An 18310-nucleotide genomic window follows, 5' to 3' on the forward strand; every position below is an offset into this window, starting at 1 on the left:
GTAACTCAACAATTTAAGATATTAACAGGTCATAAAATTTCTTTTTTTACTTTGAGGTAAAGTTTCTTCACTATGAGATGACTGATATTTTAAACTAATTTTCATTTAAATAGGTCTAATCAGCCTTGAGCAATTAGGAGTTTTTTTTTTAAAAGAGAGAGTGAGAGAGGAGAGAGAGAGATAGAATTTTTAATATTTATTTTTTAGTTCTCGGCGGGCGGACACAACGTCTTTGTTGCTATGTGGTGCTGAGGATCGAACCCGGGCCGCACGCATGCCAGGCGAGCGCGCTACCGCTTGAGCCACATTCCCAGCCCTTGTTTTTTTTTAAGTAGAATCACACACACACACACACACACACACACACACACACACACACACACACACACACACACACAGGTTTGGAAGAAACCTTAAGGGTAGGTCAGAATAACCACCCTTTTGATTCAGTTCTTTACAATCTTCCGCCAAAAATTCTCAGTCTATTTCTCTCTGCATGTCTCCCTATATACTTTCTTCTTTCCTAAATTTGTTTATTCAAATGGTTGACTGCTTATTACATCCCACATACCTTACTATGTAATGCAGAGAGAAAGATTAATAAGATATTGTCATTGATTTTTAAGGAACTTTCAGTTTAATAGAGCTGACAGACATGTAAGTAGTGAATTACATTATAGTTTGGGCAATAACAGAAACAAATAAAAATATAAATGGAACAACTAGGATGGAACAGGAATAATTATCTCTGTGTGTGGATGTGGTGGGGTGGGCAGCATTCAAGACCAGGTTTTACGGAGGAAGAAATCCCAGAACTGAGGTTTACTAGGAGAACAAATGGATGGTGAGGTGAGAAGGGCAGAAAGAACTGCCTAGTGTAAAGGCAGAGAGATTAAAGAACCTGGCATGATAGAAGAATCACAAGTAGTTTGTCATGGTTAGTCATAGTTGGGGCAAAGTGGACATCAGGAGAAGCCAGATCCTGAAGGATCTTGTCTCCCTATCAGAAGGTCAGACTTCATCCTGAGGGTAGAGGGGAGTCATTACAAGATTTAAAATAACCTGTCACTATATATCAAAAGTATGTTTTAAAGACTTAACTTTGAACAACTTTGAATTTATGAAGCTTTTGCTTATAGTAAACTGCCATCTTTCTCACTACATCTTCTACTTCTTAGTCTTCATTTTTTAATGTGGAATATCTTACATGGGATTAGAATAAATATAATTGCATTCTTCTATTCATAATCAACTATTGTGATTGGGTTCTAGCAGGTCTTCTCTTGTCTTAAACATTTTCAGTTCTCTTAGCCATTTATCCTCACAGAATTGCACATCAACAGGAAAAGACTCTGGGTGCTTAGCCACTGCTTCTTGTCTTCCGTTATTTAAGTGTTGCATGCAGACTGAAAAAGCATCTGTGGCATTGGTGAAGGCTCCAATGCAGATTAGAAAGTCACACAGCATGCCTTTGAGGCAGGTGCAGTCTTCATGATATTGTGTGTGTGTGTGTGTGTGTGTGTGTGTGTGTGTGTTTGTATGTGTGTGTGTTGCTGGGATTGAACCTTTGGTCTGGAGCAAGCTAGGCAAGCTTTCTACCACTGAGCTACACTCCCAGCCCTGCATGAAGTGGGTTGGGCTCTCATGGAACTTTCTACTGAGTGCTGCAGCTGAAATTACAGGTAAGCAAAGGGGATGTGACATGGGGCCACAGAGGCAAACGTTACAGCAAGGATAAAGGTTGAACTGTTTTTTGACAAAGAGACTCCAAGTCAAAGTGGTCTAAATAAGATAGAAGTTTATTTTTTAAGCAAATTCTGACTAGTCTACAATGGTGGGGCTACTCTGTTTGATGAGGTTATTCAGGAACACAGGTTCCTTCCATCTTGTTGCTCTGCTTTCTCCTAGGGCATTTCCTAGAAACATGGTCAAAATTGAATTGGCGGCACATCTGTGTGCTATCCTACAGAAAGGGGAGAAAAGAGGAAGTACATCCAGTGCAAGCAATTTCCTTTTAAGCAAGTGAGGCAGAAATCAAGCACATCTGTATGTTCCTATTCCACTGGTAAGAACTTAATAACATGTCGACAGTGTCTGCTAGGGAATCTTTGAAATGTTGTATCTAGCTAACAAAGTTATTTGTGTAGTAAGAAGGGAGAAAGGAATTTAGGGGAACTAGCTAACAACTATGTAGCCTCTCTTATATTGAATTTTGTGTCACATGAAAACCAGTCTGTTTTTTGTGTTTTCACATTCAAACTCAAATCAATCCTGAAGTTGCAACAAAATTTAACAGGTTCAAAGACAGCCAAAGCCATACCATAACCATTGCTTACTGCAAGCAGCTAAAGAATCCCTTGGTTGATCTTGATTGAGAAGTGTAGGGTGACTTCATATTACTCTCACTTCTATTAAGGGCTGTTGACCCATGCAGAATGGGCTGAGAAGAAAGATGCTCCCCTAAACAAAGGACTGCACCATTTCCCATTTGGCATTGATTCTCCATGTCTGCTGTCAGGCTTACATTTCATTATGGTTCAAAGAATAATAGCATATTTGAGGGCTTTGAGTAAAGTATTTTTTATCACATGTTCAGAATTTCACTGATACTCTGTTCTGACAAGCCATGTTGCAAAGAAAAAAATTATGCCACTACTGTCCTTGTACATCATTACTAATGAGGGCAGCTTCTGCCATGTCAGTGACATGGGTGCTTTACTTGGGTAAAATCTGTGTCCCAGCTGTGTCATGTGCCACAGTTATTTGTATCTCTATAATATGATGTTGTATACTGCATACATTGAGTTATGTGAGACATAAGAAGAGACAGACCTTTTGTTTCTCTGCAAGAAAAAGTATTTCTCTAAAGCATTAATTGGATAGTATGAGATGTTGACATTTTACTCTGACTTGACAGCCAAATCAATGTTATTGAAGGCAGACTGTACGCATTCATGACAACCTAAGGATTTATACCCTTAGCCAATTTTAAGATGGTTGCAGCACATAAGCAGCCAAGGTGTGTTGATTTCCAAAGCATTTTTGAGGCATAATCTAGCTATTCATACAGTAAAATTAGACTAGTTCAAATGTCTCAAGTGACTACAGTTGACTCACTTCACAACAAACTTTTCTTATTACTTCCTTACTTTTTTATATTGGTGCATTTCTTGGTAATAACATGGAAATTTGTTCATGTTTATTGGACCTAACCAAAATGGAGTTAAATTTCAACAGCAGAGGCTTGCATCCAGATACATGACTAGAATGAGTAGAATATATGAATGAATGACTGGCTGAATTTGTACTCAACAAATATTCCTAGGACATCTACGTTTTCTCTGAGTTAGTTTGGAGCCATGTGACTATAGTTTTGACTAATGCACAGGGAGCTGATATGATATGTGACATTTCTGAACTGAGTCAGTGAAGACCTTGTATACTTACTTTTTCCTCTGTACTACTGTTGCAATGACCTTGGAAGGCACAAGTTTCATATGGTATAACAACCATGTGGAAAACTTTCTGAACCAAATCATGCTTTATATGAATGGGAAGTAAGCCAATGGCATAGCCAAACTTATTCTGATGAACATAGAGGTGTTTTAAATTATCTAAAGGCTAGGCAAATTTTCCACATTATCAGTCTAGGTAATTAAAAGGGCATTCAAAATATCTACTCTGGAAAATGCTGGGCAAAACTATCAAAGGGAAAGGTTGATATATTTGAAAAGGTGCCAAAGAACTATAAATCCTAAAATGTTAACTTTGAGGGATGAGCATAATACAGAGGAAAGCATGAAATCTGATCTTTAGTTTTGCAATATTGTTCTTGCTATGTTTTTACTCAATGTCACACAATTCTAAACAAATCCGAAATTGGAAGTTAAGCTCATGCAGAAGTTAATGATGGTGTCTCTAATGGTTTATAAATTTAGACAGCTGCTATCATAACAGTAAGTGAAGTTGAAGCACAAATCAAAGCTGTATTCCATTGCATGTAGAATTAGTGGTGTATGTTGGACACCCAAAATGATGTATGAGGAACAGATGACATCTAACTAGAACTGATATTTAAATCTCTTTTGTTCCTAGAGGTGAGCTGGAAGGTAGCCACATTTCAGTCCAGGTGATATTCATTATCTTTTAGCAGTTTGTCCTTGCTCCTCTTGCCATAAACTAGATCCTAAGTTTAGAAAAGGGTTAATCAAATTTGTAGCAACAAATTATTTGGGGATGATTTACTTTAAATTAGAAATTCTTATTAAAAATTTCAACTGTACCATATTAGAGAAAGTCATTATTGTAAACATAACCTTGCCTCATAAGAAATAATAAAATGCTTGGCAGTCCCAGGCTCAGTTTATTCATGTATCTAAATCTTTTCAAATTCTCATGCATTTTTTTGGTAACTCTATTCTATGTCCTTATATTTAACTTATTCCAGACGGGCTTTGTCAGAAAATCCCATATAAGATCAAGAATCGGAGCTCATGACATTAATATAGTCACAAGATGAAAATACAATTTCATGGTCTCCCCTCTTCCACCTGCTTTTATCTGAACAAAAATGGGAAGCAAAATAGCATCTGCAACAGGAGAAATGATGTCATTTTATCTGTTGAAGAAGCACAGCTGACTGACTGAATAACCTGTACTGATAATATGCTAATAAAGTAGGCTTGGATGGTATAAAATAGGATTGGCTATAAACTGGTCCCTGACAGAAAGAGAACTGGTATGCAAGACTGATATCTATTGGAGACTTTCTCATTTAATGAGTAATTCATTGTAATTAAAGTGAAAATGAAATGGCTTTCACTACTGGCTCCTAAGAGAGTTTATCAAGGCAATAGGGTACCTAGTTTTAGATCGAGGAAATTTTATATCTAGTTAGTTTCTATTGAAACACAGCATCTTCTCTTCCAAGGAGAAAATATAGCTTTCATTTCTTGCCTTTATCTTACTTTCCTTTTTCATGTAATATAATTCTATTTATTTTATTTCTTTTTTTCTTTTTGCAGATGGAAAAGTGTTTGTTTTGGGTTACAGATGTCACTGAATTGTCTATGGAATCAATGAGTAGATAATTTGAATTTTACTTTTTATCTGCATAGAAGACTAGAGGATTATAAAAATCCTGTAATATGGAGCAGTTTTTTTTTTAAAGAGAGAGTGAGAGAGAGGGGGATAGAGAGAGAGCGAGAGAGAGAATTTTAATATTTATTTATTTTTTCTAAGTTCTCAGCGGACACAACATCTTTGTTTGTATGTGGTGCTGAGGATCGAACCTGGGCCGCACACAAGCCAAGCGAGCGCGCTACTGCTTGAGCCACATCCCCAGCCCATATGGAGCAGTTTTTGAATCCTAATTACAGTTTTTAGCTTGGGTTTTTAAAACTTCCAAATTTCCCTTATTCTGGATTCAGATTGTTTCTTGATTGCATGTGTTTTAGATTTTCTCTGCATCTGGAGTGTCCTTTACTTTGTCCAAATTTAACTCTTTACCTATCATGGTTAGAGAAGATTTGAGAGGTGATGATGATAAAATATACTTCTTACTTTCCCAAATCTACCTGAAAACATAAACCTGTTATTGGGGTGAAATTCAACATCAATTACATGAGAATATGAATGAAAATGAGAATGAGAGTGGCACAAAACTGGCAGTATGGGTAGAAACATGTGACAGTGAAGTGTTTTGTTGCATATGGATCCAGTTCTTCAAACTGAATTTAGCTGGCATGTGTCTTCTTAATAATTTGTTGGACTCCAAGTGCTTGTATGACTCTGAGAATCATTGCTTTTGATCAATTTTCCCCACTTCAGCATCATTGACATTTGGGCTGTATCTCTCTTGAAGGGGGCTGATCTAGCATTGTACGATGTTTAGTAACATTCTCAGAAAGTACCAGGCAGCACTTTTATCCCTAGTTGTGACAACCAGAAATGTCTCCAGACTTAAAATAACCATTGAGGATACAGACAAAATTGCCCCTGGCTGATAACAACTGCTTTTGTGCAATAGATAATTCATTATATATACCGAAAAATGTGTATTTTCAGTACTGGGGATTGAACCCAGGAGCTTTCTACCACTGAACTACATCCCAAGCACTCAACCCTTTCCCCTTCTTTTATATTTTTTAAAAATTTAAATAGGATCTCCCTACATTGCCCAGGCTAAACTTGAACTTGGAATGCTTCCCTCTCAGCCTTCTGAATTGTTGGGATTACAGGTGTACACAGCCACATCTGGTTTAAAAATATTTTTTTAACATTATTTTCATTGATAGCATTATTATGATTTGGATCTGGAATAGCCCCCCCAAATCTCATGTGTTCAGAGGTGGGGCTTTTGGAAAGTCTTTGGATCACGAAGGCTTTTATATCATCAGTGAATCAACCCATTGATGGCTGAATGGGGGAACTGAATTGGAAGAAGTAGGTCACTGGAAGCATGCCTGTGGGGATTATATCTTGTCTCTGACTTCTTCCTCTCTCCTCTCTCCTTTTTGTCTCTCTCACTTTCACACATTCTCTCTCTGTTTCTTGGATGAAACGAGATGAGCAGTTTCCCTCTACAACACCTTTCCACCATGATGCTCTGCTTCACTTCAGGACCAGAACAATGGAGCTGGATGACCTTGGACTGAGACCTCTGAATCTGATCCAAAATAAATGTTTGCCTTTCTCAGGTATTCACCACAGAGACTAATTGATGAATACGAGAAAAAAATCATTTTCAGTGATAATAAGTGAAATTAATGGTCAAGAGAGTGAGAACTGTATTTACTATTATTGAGACTTTTAAAAAAATTGTATGAACTTATGTCAGTAAAATATAAGACATGATATAAGCATTACAAAACAAAAAAGAATAAAATAATGAATTAAAATCTCATACCTATATATGTTCATAAATAATAAAGTAATAATAATTCTTTAGTTTAATAACAAAAATTCCACAAGAACAGTACAAATTGAAAGAGAAGAATAAATTTTTAATATAAGTGAGAGCATTCAAATTCAGTAAAATATTTCCTTAATTAACTACAATTTTCACTAACCAAACCAAAATACCAAACCAAGTGTTCATCAACTTTCCATTATTATAAAAGATAACTGGGTTGGGTGCGGTGGCACACGCCTGTAATTCCAGTGGCTGGGGAGGCTGAGTCTGGAGGATCTTGAGTTCAAAGCCAGCCTCAGCAATAGTGATGCACTAAGCAACTCAGTGGAACCCTGTCTCTAAATAAAATACAAAATAGGGCTGGGGATGTGGCTCAGTAGTCGAGTGTCCCTGATTTCAATCTCACTGCAAAAAAATAACTGAGATAAATCAACTTAAAATAGATGAAAGATTTATTTAGGCTCACAGTTTTGAAGGTTTCAGTTGATAATAGGTAGATCCCATTGCTCTGGGGCTTCTGGTGAGGCAGCATATCGTGGTGATAATGCATGACAAAACCATTCACCTCAGGGCCAGGATGTGAAAAAGAGAGAATCTGGACTCCCACTAGCACTATCAAGGGCATATCCCCAGTAACCTAAGGATTTCCACTAGGCAACACATTTTAAAGGTTCCACTACCTCCTAAAAGCACCATGTGTTGGAGACCAAGCCTTTAACACATGGTCCTTTGGGAGACACTTACCTAAACCATAGCACTGATTATACAAAAACACCAAATCAAAATACCTAAGAACAATATGTTACAATTTGCCTTTTGTTTTACTCACTCTTTTAATAAAAAATTCAAGTAATTACATATAATGACAGTATTAAGGCAAGTCAATTTTAGTTTCTTTGCTGTTAAAATTCACTCTCCTGTAATTATTTATTTTTGATCTAGTATTTAATTGCAGGAATATGCAGAAGTACAATGGTTATAGGTGTGAATTCTATCCAAAGTGAGCTCAAATGATTTTAAACTATTATGTTCTTGGTACTTAACCACTGAGCCACATTTACAGCCATTTTTTATTTTATTTCATTATTTTTAAATTTTGAGACAGGGTCTCTCTAAGTTTCTAGTGCCTTGCTAAGATGCTGAGGATGGTCTTGAACTTGAAATTATCCTGACTCAGTCTCCTGAGTTTCTGGGATTATATTCATGCATGACCATACCCAGCCCTAGAGTGTTATATTCTGAAATGAACGCAAGTACAGGGATGTGTGTGTAGTAGAAGCCAAAAACATTATTACTTAGATTTCTTTGAGTTAACTTCTGTGTTTATTTTGAGTTAAGTAGTAGAAAAAAGTATTATTAAAATTAATAAAATGGGGGAGCATGAGATGAGTGGAGGAACTTTGAGCAAAGGGGAGGGAGGAAAGGGGGGTTATGAGGTTATGAAAGATGGTAGAATGAGAATAATATCATTATCCTAAGTACATATATGATTGTACGAATGGTGTGACCCTACTTCCTGTACAACCAGAGAAGTGAAAAATTGTGCTCCATTTGTGTACAATGAATTAAAGATCACTCTGATATTATATATAACTGAATAGAACAAATTTTTTAAAAAAGTAATAAAATATCTTTTCAAATCTCAATAGTAATCATTGCAATAATTTTGAGCTTAAATCATTGGTTCTCATCTAAGGTCAATTTTGCCTGTCAGGGGACATTTAGTAATGTCTAAAGACAGTTTGAGTTGTCACAACTGGGTAGGGGTGCATCTGGGGGATAGTGGCCACGGATGCGGGTAAACATTTTACAATACTCAGGACAGTCCTCCTGTACAACAAAGAATGACTCAGTCCAAAATGTCAAGAGCATTGAAACTGAGAAACTTTAACTTAGAGTGACCAAGTTACCCCCCCCCCCGCCCCCGATTACTATTTTATTCCTGATATCATTTAAAATGCAAGTGTATAGTGATAATAAAAGCAGAATGACTTATTATTTTATTATAGGTCTGTAAATTTTCTACAATGTACCCCCTTATTTTCTGTGCTGTCACTGTGCAACTTGGGGAACATGCCAAATAAACTAAAAGTCATAATCTATATATCAAAATCATAAAGAGATATTTATATATGTGTATGTGTATTTATTTTTCTGGTAAGGGGGATTGAACACAATGGTATTCATAGGCTTTACCAAGTATTCAATATCATTAACAGGAATGGACTTCTGAAGCTTCTGAGAAAAAAATTGGCAGCTCTTAAAATTGTCCCAATATGCTAGGGTTAATCTGTGATGACATGTGTCATTCCTGAGTGCTGTGGGATTTGGCTGGCCCCAAATGGTAGGAATTCATCTGGTTGATGCAAGTATTGGCAAGAAACATTCCAACTAATTGTTTATATGAAGTATATGTACAAAGAAATAGAAAACAGAAAACATCAAAGATAAAAATAGTCAATCAGACAGAGGGGACAGATATGAATTTTATTAATTGGTTTACTTCTTGTCCTGTTTTTGCATCATTTTGCATTAAATGAATCAGCCAAGACTTCCTGTGAAAAGTTTGCCCCAAGGTGTACTAACTATGGTAAATCAAAGACAAACAGATGACCTATTATCTCATAAATTCATATACAATGGAAAAATTAATCCTGTGCAGATAGCACACTTGTTCTTGTCTCTGTCTTTCTTTATTCTCTTTCCCTTTCTTGAATACCGGGTTCACCTTTCTACTGGAGAAAGAATCAAATGCAGTATTTTCCTCAAGTCCTAGTTCAAATTGAATTTTTGTTCTTTAATTTTCATTCCTTGTTTTTAATTTGTTCTTATTTTGATTTTAAAAAACTAACATCTCCCTCTCCTGTTTTCTAATGAGAGCATTGTCTTCTCTTGATCACAGTGATTGGTTCACAGATAATAACATGACCCAAGGAGAACAATTTAGAAACAGATGCTCTTTTCTCACTGGGGTTGCTGAATGAAAGGGATAAAAAAACCTAGAGCTTCTGGTAGCTATCTTGCTACTAGGAGGAGAGCACCTTCCCAAGAATAGAGCCAATACAGAGGAAAAGAAGAGCTGACAGATGGAGAGAGAGGGGGGCGGAGAAAAAGGGGATTTCTTTCTTTGATTCTCTATGCACCTGTCTAAACTCCACACTTGAACTTTCCAGTTACATAAGTCAATAAATCCCCCTTTTTGATTAAGCTAGTTTTTGTTATTTTCTGTCACTTATAACATAATAAATTTTATGACTTATATCACTTTCTTCCCAAAGACTTCCTTGACCATTTTACTTCATGATATTCTTTCTCAACTTTAATTTTCATAGGATTTATAAATTTATTGTATATATTCTAGCACTTGATTATATACTGTATTATACTGTTCTCTGCTCATTAAATTTATGTGAATACAGTCTTCCCAATTATACTTTAATAATACAACTATATTCATTGTTTATAAATCAGTTTTACATTCAATATTTCATTTAATTTATAAACTTATGGAGAGAAGATATTTTGTCTTACATTTCTTTTGGATTTTCCATATTACTTAGCATAGGGCAGTCACATAATGAGTACTTAATAGATAGTGGATTTATTCAAATTTCCACTCATAGTTATAATTCTTTTTCTGAGCATTTGAGAAACTTTCAATTCAATAAGATACAACAGCATATAAATGCCTAGAGATAGTAATCTTAAAGTGTACAAAAATAAAGAAACATTTATCATGAGCCAATTTGCAGAAATAAAGCAAGGCCAATTCACTAGAGAGATCTTTGTGAAATCAGAAACCCTGTCATATTTATCTTTACACACAACAACATCTAGTGTAGTACAGGGCAAATAATAAATAGTACAAATTTATTTAATAAATGAATGATGGCATTGTTTATAAGATGCCTTTTTAAAAAATATTTTGTTTTAGTTGTAGTTGGATACAATACCTTTATTTTATTTTTATGTGGTGCTGAGGATTGAATCCAGTGCCCCACATGTGCTAGGCAAGCACTCTACCACTGAGCCACAACCCCAGCCCCATAAGATGCCTTTTTAAAAATTTATATATGACAGCGGAATACCTTACAATTCTTATTACAAATATAGAGCACAATTTTTCATATCTCTGGTTGTATACATAGTATATTCACATCAACTCATGCCTTCAGACCTGTACTTTGGATAATAATGATGATCACATTCCACTATCATTAATAACCCCATGCCCCCTCCGTTCCCCTCCAACCCCTGTGCATCATGTAGAGTTCGTCTCTTCCTCCCATGCTCCCTCTCCCTATCCCACTATGAATCAGCTTTCTTATATTAAAGAAAACATATGGCATTTGGATTTTGGGGATTGGGTAACTTCACTTAGCATTATCTTCTCTAACTCCGTCCATTTATCTTCAAATGCCATGATTTTATTCTCTTTTACTGCTGAGTAATATTCCAGAATATGCCACATTTTTTTATTCATTCATCTATTGAAGGGCACCTAGGTTGATTCCACAGTTTAGTTATTGTGAATTGTGTTGTTGTAAACATTGATATGGCTGTGTCCATGTACTATGCTGTTTTTAAGTCCTTTTTTTTTTTTTTTTTTTTTTTTATTGTTGGTCGTTCAAAACCTTACACAGTTCTTAATACATCATATTTCACAGTTTGATTCAAGCGGGTTATGAACTCCCAACTTTACCCCGTATACAGATTGCTGTATCACATCAGTTACCCTTCCATTGATTCACATATTGCCTTTCTAGTGTCTGATGTATTCTGCTGTCAGTCCTATTTTCTACTATCCCCCCTCCCCTCCCCTCCCCTCCCCTTTTCTCTCTACCCCTTCTACTGTAAATCATTTCTTCCATTTGTATTATCTTGTCTTTTTTTTGATGGTGAAAAAGTTATATTAATTTTCGCAGTCCAATATTGTAGCCACATGTGACTCTTGAACACTTCAAATGTTGCTAGAGTAACTGAATGCTTATTTAATTTAATTTTAATTTAAAATACTCACATGTAACCAGTGGCTACTGTGCTTTGGAATGTGGTTTATAAGCATGAAGAAGCAGCCTATACAACACAAGTAAGAATCTCCTTGGAAATAAATATTTAAGAGCTATCTTAGACTTTATTGTCTTTTTTGGGAAAAAATGAGATTTATAATAAGAGTCAAAACAATAGTTATATCTTCTTCTCATAAAGCCAAGTTCATATATTGTCTCCTTTGGGAAGCCGGCCTTGACTCTAACTCTCACCCCACTTTCACTCCATCCAGGTCAGATATAATAAGTTAACAATTCTTTCCAATGGTACTTTGTTTATGTTATTGTAATCAAGTTTGCTATGCTATAATATAACCAATTTTATTTATGTTTAACTAATAAGCTAGGTTTTATAAGCTATATTTATTGTGTTTTGAGGGAACAGACCATGTCTTACTCTTCTTCATTCATTCAAAATTACTTATTAAGTTCATACCATGTCAGAAGTAATAGTCTCAATTTCTATTGGTGAAGCCACCCAGACTGTGGTATATTATTATGACAGTCTAAGTAGATTCACTCACTACAAACTAACAAGATGTTATACAACTTACATTGTAAACTCTGAAGTGATAGGACCCTAAGGTGACCCTTAAGCTGAGGCCTGAAAATGTTTAGGAATGAGCTAATGAGGGAGAATTGAGTAGGAAAAGAACTAGAATATTTTAAGTGAATGAACTATATGAAGCTCCCAAGGAAGTAAAAGAAATTTAGTATGTCTGCAACCTAAGTGTGGAATGGTGCAGAATAAAGATGGTGATTACACAGGACTATGGAAACCAAGGTAAGATATTAAGACTATTTTTGAGCCATCATAATGAAGCCATTTGAAGAATTTTAAGCAGCAGAGTGGGACAACTAAGTTTTAGTTTTAGAAGGTTCATTTTGTTTGCAGAGTGGAGTCAAGATTGGAGGAAAGCCATCCTGAAGGCAGAGAACACTTTAGAAGGTTTATAGTTTTTCAGATGAAAGATGATAATGACTTGGATCAGTGTTCTTATATCTTCAAGGCCTAGTGTGATACCCAACATATAATAGGTGCTCAAAAGATATTTGAAGTGAAGTAATTTGAACAGACATATGAAGGTCAATATTTTTCATTTGGATGACAAAAGTAAAAGTAGAGCTACAAAAAGAAGCAACATTTTTCAGAATTGAGATACTGCCAATTGATAGATGAAGATCATACTTCAGATGGAAAAAAATGAAGAATTTGAGGTCTCACAGTAATATTTTTGGTCATATCCATATCAAAAGAAAACAATTTATGACAATAACATCATTTTAGAAAATGAATAAGGTTAGCAGTACAGTGATAAACAAGAAAGACATAATATCCAACCACTGTATTTGGGGTCTAAACAAAGTTTTTCACATTAACTGAAATCACATAAAATTCTGATTTATAGTCCATATTTTAGGAGTTATAGGTGTAAGTTTTAATAAGACCAAGAATTCTGAGGATTAGCCTATAATATTTGTTAAATTTCATTTTTCCCCCTAAAGTAAGCTCTGATGATAATAGTAGGAGGATTAAGTTGGTTAAAAACCATATCAGAAAAGATCAAAAGCTGTGAGATTATTGAAATTACCTGCTAAATGAAGAAACCAGTTTAAAGAACTCAACGAATTTGGGGATTTGCCATTTTTAAAGGAATAGCTTAGGTTTTTATCTTGTCCATAGTCAAAAAGGCTGGCCAAATGATTTCTTTTTCTTTAGTAGTGGAGATTAAACCCAGGTGCACTTTACCACTGAGACATATCTCCAGCCCTTTTATTTATTTATTTATTTATTTCAAGACAAGGTCTTATTAAATTGCTTAGGATCTTGCTAAGTTGCTGAGGCTGGCCTCAAATTTGCCATGCTTCTGCCCCAGCCTCCCTAGTTGCAGGGATTACAGGAGTGTACCACCATGCTGGGCTCCAAATGATTTCTTTAGTTATCTTTCATCTTCATTTAATTTGTCTTCTTATCCTCTTGAATGTTCCCTACACTTTTAATAGGTCTCCTTTATTAAACATCCATTTATGCCATTTATCTGTACCTTCTAAAGTTTCTCTTTTAACTTTTAATTCTTTCTACTGGATGTCTGTAATACTGTTCTATCCCCAATTAATTAGGCTGTTTTTTCACAATCAGTCAAAAGATTCTGAAAATTCTACCCCCTCCAGGAATCTACCATGACTTAGTTTTCAAAATGTCACTTTTGGACTTGTTAAGTTATTCTTTCCATTTTTATATGTCCTTAATATGTGTTTACATCATTCCATTTAAAGTATAAATTTCTATGGAACAAAAGCTATATGAATTTATTTTGCCTGGGATTGAACCTGAGAAACATCCCCATGAATAAAACATATGAATGACATATTGATGGGGTGTGTGTGTGTGTGTGTGTATGTGTGTGTGTGTGTGTGTGATTTTAAAAGCTTGAAAATATTTATCCTTCCTTTTAGATTCTACCTGATCCAGACTCAAACTTCTACAATTAACGGTTGTGTATCAAAGATCCTGAAAACATCTCTTTTGACTTTAGGATGACTTCAGGGAATATCAGAGTTGGCTTGGCTTCTTATTGTGATCATTAACAAATTGCATGATTTGATGTAACCAAAATTCTTAGACCAAAATGGAAAAAAAACAAAACACTAGAGACAACACTCTGTCATTACATATCTACTTTCAGTTCAAATTAGCATGCATTCCATTTTCATTACAACAGATAGAAGTGGAAACAATGGATCTCTCTTAGCCACAAATCAATATATAAACCCTGATCAATGGATGTGAAGCATCTATGGATATTTGAAATAGTTTTATGCATTCTGGCAGACTCTATAGCAGGAAGCAATCCATTAGGTTTTGAAAAGTGGAAAGCCAATAAAAGGTAGGCTACGTGTCAACTTCTTACATCCTTCATACTTCTGCTATGAGAAGTAGTTTTTGTTCCTCTTACTTTCAATTATCAAAATGTGGATAAACTGAATTATTCATATATAATAAAAATATCTGAACTCTATTTATCTACCTTCATTTTATCTCTTCCATGTATTGTCTAAGGTAATATTGAAAAGTATCTTTGGTTCATTTTCCTACCACCTAAAAATGAAAATACTAATATTGATCCAGGAATATTATGATGATAAATCATTTGAAATCTGAAACTATGAAAAGCCTATCAATCATTGCCATTCCTCCACCTTCTATCCTTTCTCGAAAAGCAGAAGCTAGAAGTGCAACTAAACATTGCTTGATGCGTGAAGCAGCTTCTTTTCATACAGTAGACTCTCTGAAATCTTTCTTTCCACATTAGAAGGCTTCCGTATGAGGCCATGATTAGTCACAGGCTGTAGCTGTCACACTTTATCATATTACAGCCAAATGAGATATCATAGCATAACATGAATTGCTGACAAAATTTTGAGTCTGTTCCTAACCTATGACCAAGATTTATGGCTAGCATGACTACAAATCACAAGGTGACTTGTTCACTAGGAAATTTCTACTGAAATATTATTGGGCCATAGATGGTCTGTGAAACAAAAAGCCTTGTAATTATGTACTCACCAAGGATGAGTAATGATTTGTGCCAAGTGAAACAAACATCATACTCATGGAAAATTACTTGCCTTAGTTTTTAAGGCTATCTTGTCATATTTAATATTTAAAAGAAAGGATTAAGATCTTTGATTGTTAACCAGATCCTAGAAATATAGTGTAGAGGCATCACTTTTAGGCTCGTGTCATAGGTCTTTAGAGGTTTGGAAATACTATATTCCCTTTGAAAGACTTTCCTCTTTGAACTCATTGTGCTACTAAGTTTGTCTGAGAAGTATATCCTTAAGGAATTTGAACTTATTACTGGAGAAGGGAAAACATGTCAAAATTTGTTACTTAGAATGTTAAATAATTCCTCTGGCTAAGACTGATTCTTAAATATAGTGTTGAAGTGTAGACATGGACCAATAAGGCCTGGTGGGTTAAAATGTGATTACTTCAGTGGAGTGTGAGACATGGGTTCCAGTACAAAGTCAAGCTGGAAGAAGAATGCAGAAAGTTAAGAAGAGGTTGTGAAAGATTTGTGCGTGGAGAAATTGAGTCAATTGTTCCACTGGGAATGCAGAGGAAAAGAACAGATGATATTAAACCTCAACATTCAGAAGAATTATTTTAGTTCAACATTATCCTGTAATTATTACAGCTCTGCAGGTCTCTACTTGTTCTGCAGTATCCTACATTTTTGCTGAATGGTTTAGCACATCTGCAGTAAGAAAATGTGTAAAAAGGAAAAACCTCAATGAATTTAATAATCTATGGTTGCCTTGACTGCCTTAGGAGAGGATTCTAAAAATATATAAATTATTTCAGGGTCACTAAAACTGCCACCAAAGACTGTAGCTATGGGTTAGTGTAATAAAGGTTGAAGCTGGCCCCAGAATGACACTACACCCCCTATGTAGAAAAATATGAAAATGGAACTTTGCAGTTCCTGCAGCATACATATATTTATAAAATGCTTAGAGAGCAGAATATCTAGAGATTGCAGGAAGTTAGACCCTGGTGAGCAAAACTCAGTGAAAAATATATTTTGTGGGGGCAATGGGATTCCCCTTGAATTTGAATACCCCTAGATTACAAATATTTGAAGTAAATATGAACAGGTATTGCAAACAGATCTTCTAATCTATATTCTTTTTCTTTTAGGTAGTAGGTAGGGTATTTGAAAGAGAAACGGGAGGGGCTAGGAATATAGCTCAATTGGTAGAGCACTTGCTTAGCATGTGTGAGGCACTGGGTTTGATTCTCAGCACCACATGAAAATAAATAAATAAAATAAAAACATTGTGTCCATCTACACCTAAAAATATTTTAAAAAGATAGAAAAGGGAAATTCAAACTTTAGTGTTCATAGGGAAGAATCCTTGGTACTATTTAGAACCACTTAGAAAAAAAAATGTGCATAGAATCCCTGAGTAGTCGCTCTGCTGGTCAGATTTTTTTTTTTTTTAAATCCAAACCATAGCATATTGTAGAAAATCACAATCCATTGAATGTTCTACCTTTGAAATCCAGAATCAGCATTTTGAATTTAACAGTGCAATTTAATCTATTTATACATGCCAGATTATATAGGAATGAATTATGTGGTCTGCTCAATTTGTTCTGGGCTGCCTGTATGGCAGATTGGTGTGGCAGAGTCTCTGAGCTCTGAATCTTGATCTTCATAGAACTGTCTTAGTGAATTAGGAAAAGCCAGTCTTTTTGGTCCTGTTTTAGTTTACAATGCACATCTCAATATTACCACAGAAAAAAACATGCATTGTTTCAATAAAGAATGAATAAAGGGCTTTAATGCTTTGGATATTTCTTAGAAATATACCTGAGAATTCATCCTGTAAAACTTCTTTCTGTCTCTACCCTCTCATTTTCTAGAAATCAATTTTATGTTTAAATAATATGGGGCCCTCCTGAGGTGAATATTATGAAGGTGGTAAGCTGGCTACGTTTTAACAACTGCTCTACTCTTTCTTTTCAAGGAAAAAAAGATTTCATACTAACTATAATACAACCTCCAGTTAGCTCTATTGCCAAAGGAGAGGGAGAAATGCGTCCATTGCCTGACCAGCTTTCTGTTGCAGAGGATAGGTTTTTATTGAATTGGGATCATTTCAAATTAACAGCAGAGATTTGACATAACCAAATGTGACCAGCTTTTCATTTTCTTGTAAACCCTGTGGAAGTATTTTTATAGGAAAGTGAAACACTTGGATTAACTTGAAAATGTTTTTAACATTTCTATTATACATATTGTTTCAGTGGTTTAAGTTCAAGGGTAAAATTTCAGTGCTCTCCCTTCCTTTTCCTTACCTTGAAGAGATCTTTAATTTCTCTAACTATGGTCCCATTTTTCATTTAGGTCTCTTAAGACTGTATGGCTTTGTAATGTAATGGTCATCTTCATATCTTAATAAAACAAAAATTGAATTATATGCACTACTGGGCAAGCATGACATGACTTTTGCTAGCATATGTAAGGTGTGAAAACCTGAGGGAAAATACTATTCAATTTAAGTTCCACTTGAGCACACTGCAGTGCACTGGAAATGAGTTCTGTCTTAATGGCACTGAAAAAGGTAGAGGCAAGGAAAGGTGGAGATCACCGATTTGAACCTAATTAAAAAGACTTGATAAAAATGCTAGAAAGCCAGATGGTAAAGTCAATTTCTTAGTACTGTGCCAGCCCAGGGATGGAATATGTTTAGCAGTTAACATTCTGCAAGGATAGATTGATAATATCAGCAGTGAAACCAAAAGAATTTTGTTAACACGGTTAGACTTCATTTTAAA

This window comes from Ictidomys tridecemlineatus, chromosome X (genome assembly GCF_052094955.1).
Source record: "Ictidomys tridecemlineatus isolate mIctTri1 chromosome X, mIctTri1.hap1, whole genome shotgun sequence".
Lineage (NCBI taxonomy): Eukaryota > Metazoa > Chordata > Mammalia > Rodentia > Sciuridae > Ictidomys > Ictidomys tridecemlineatus.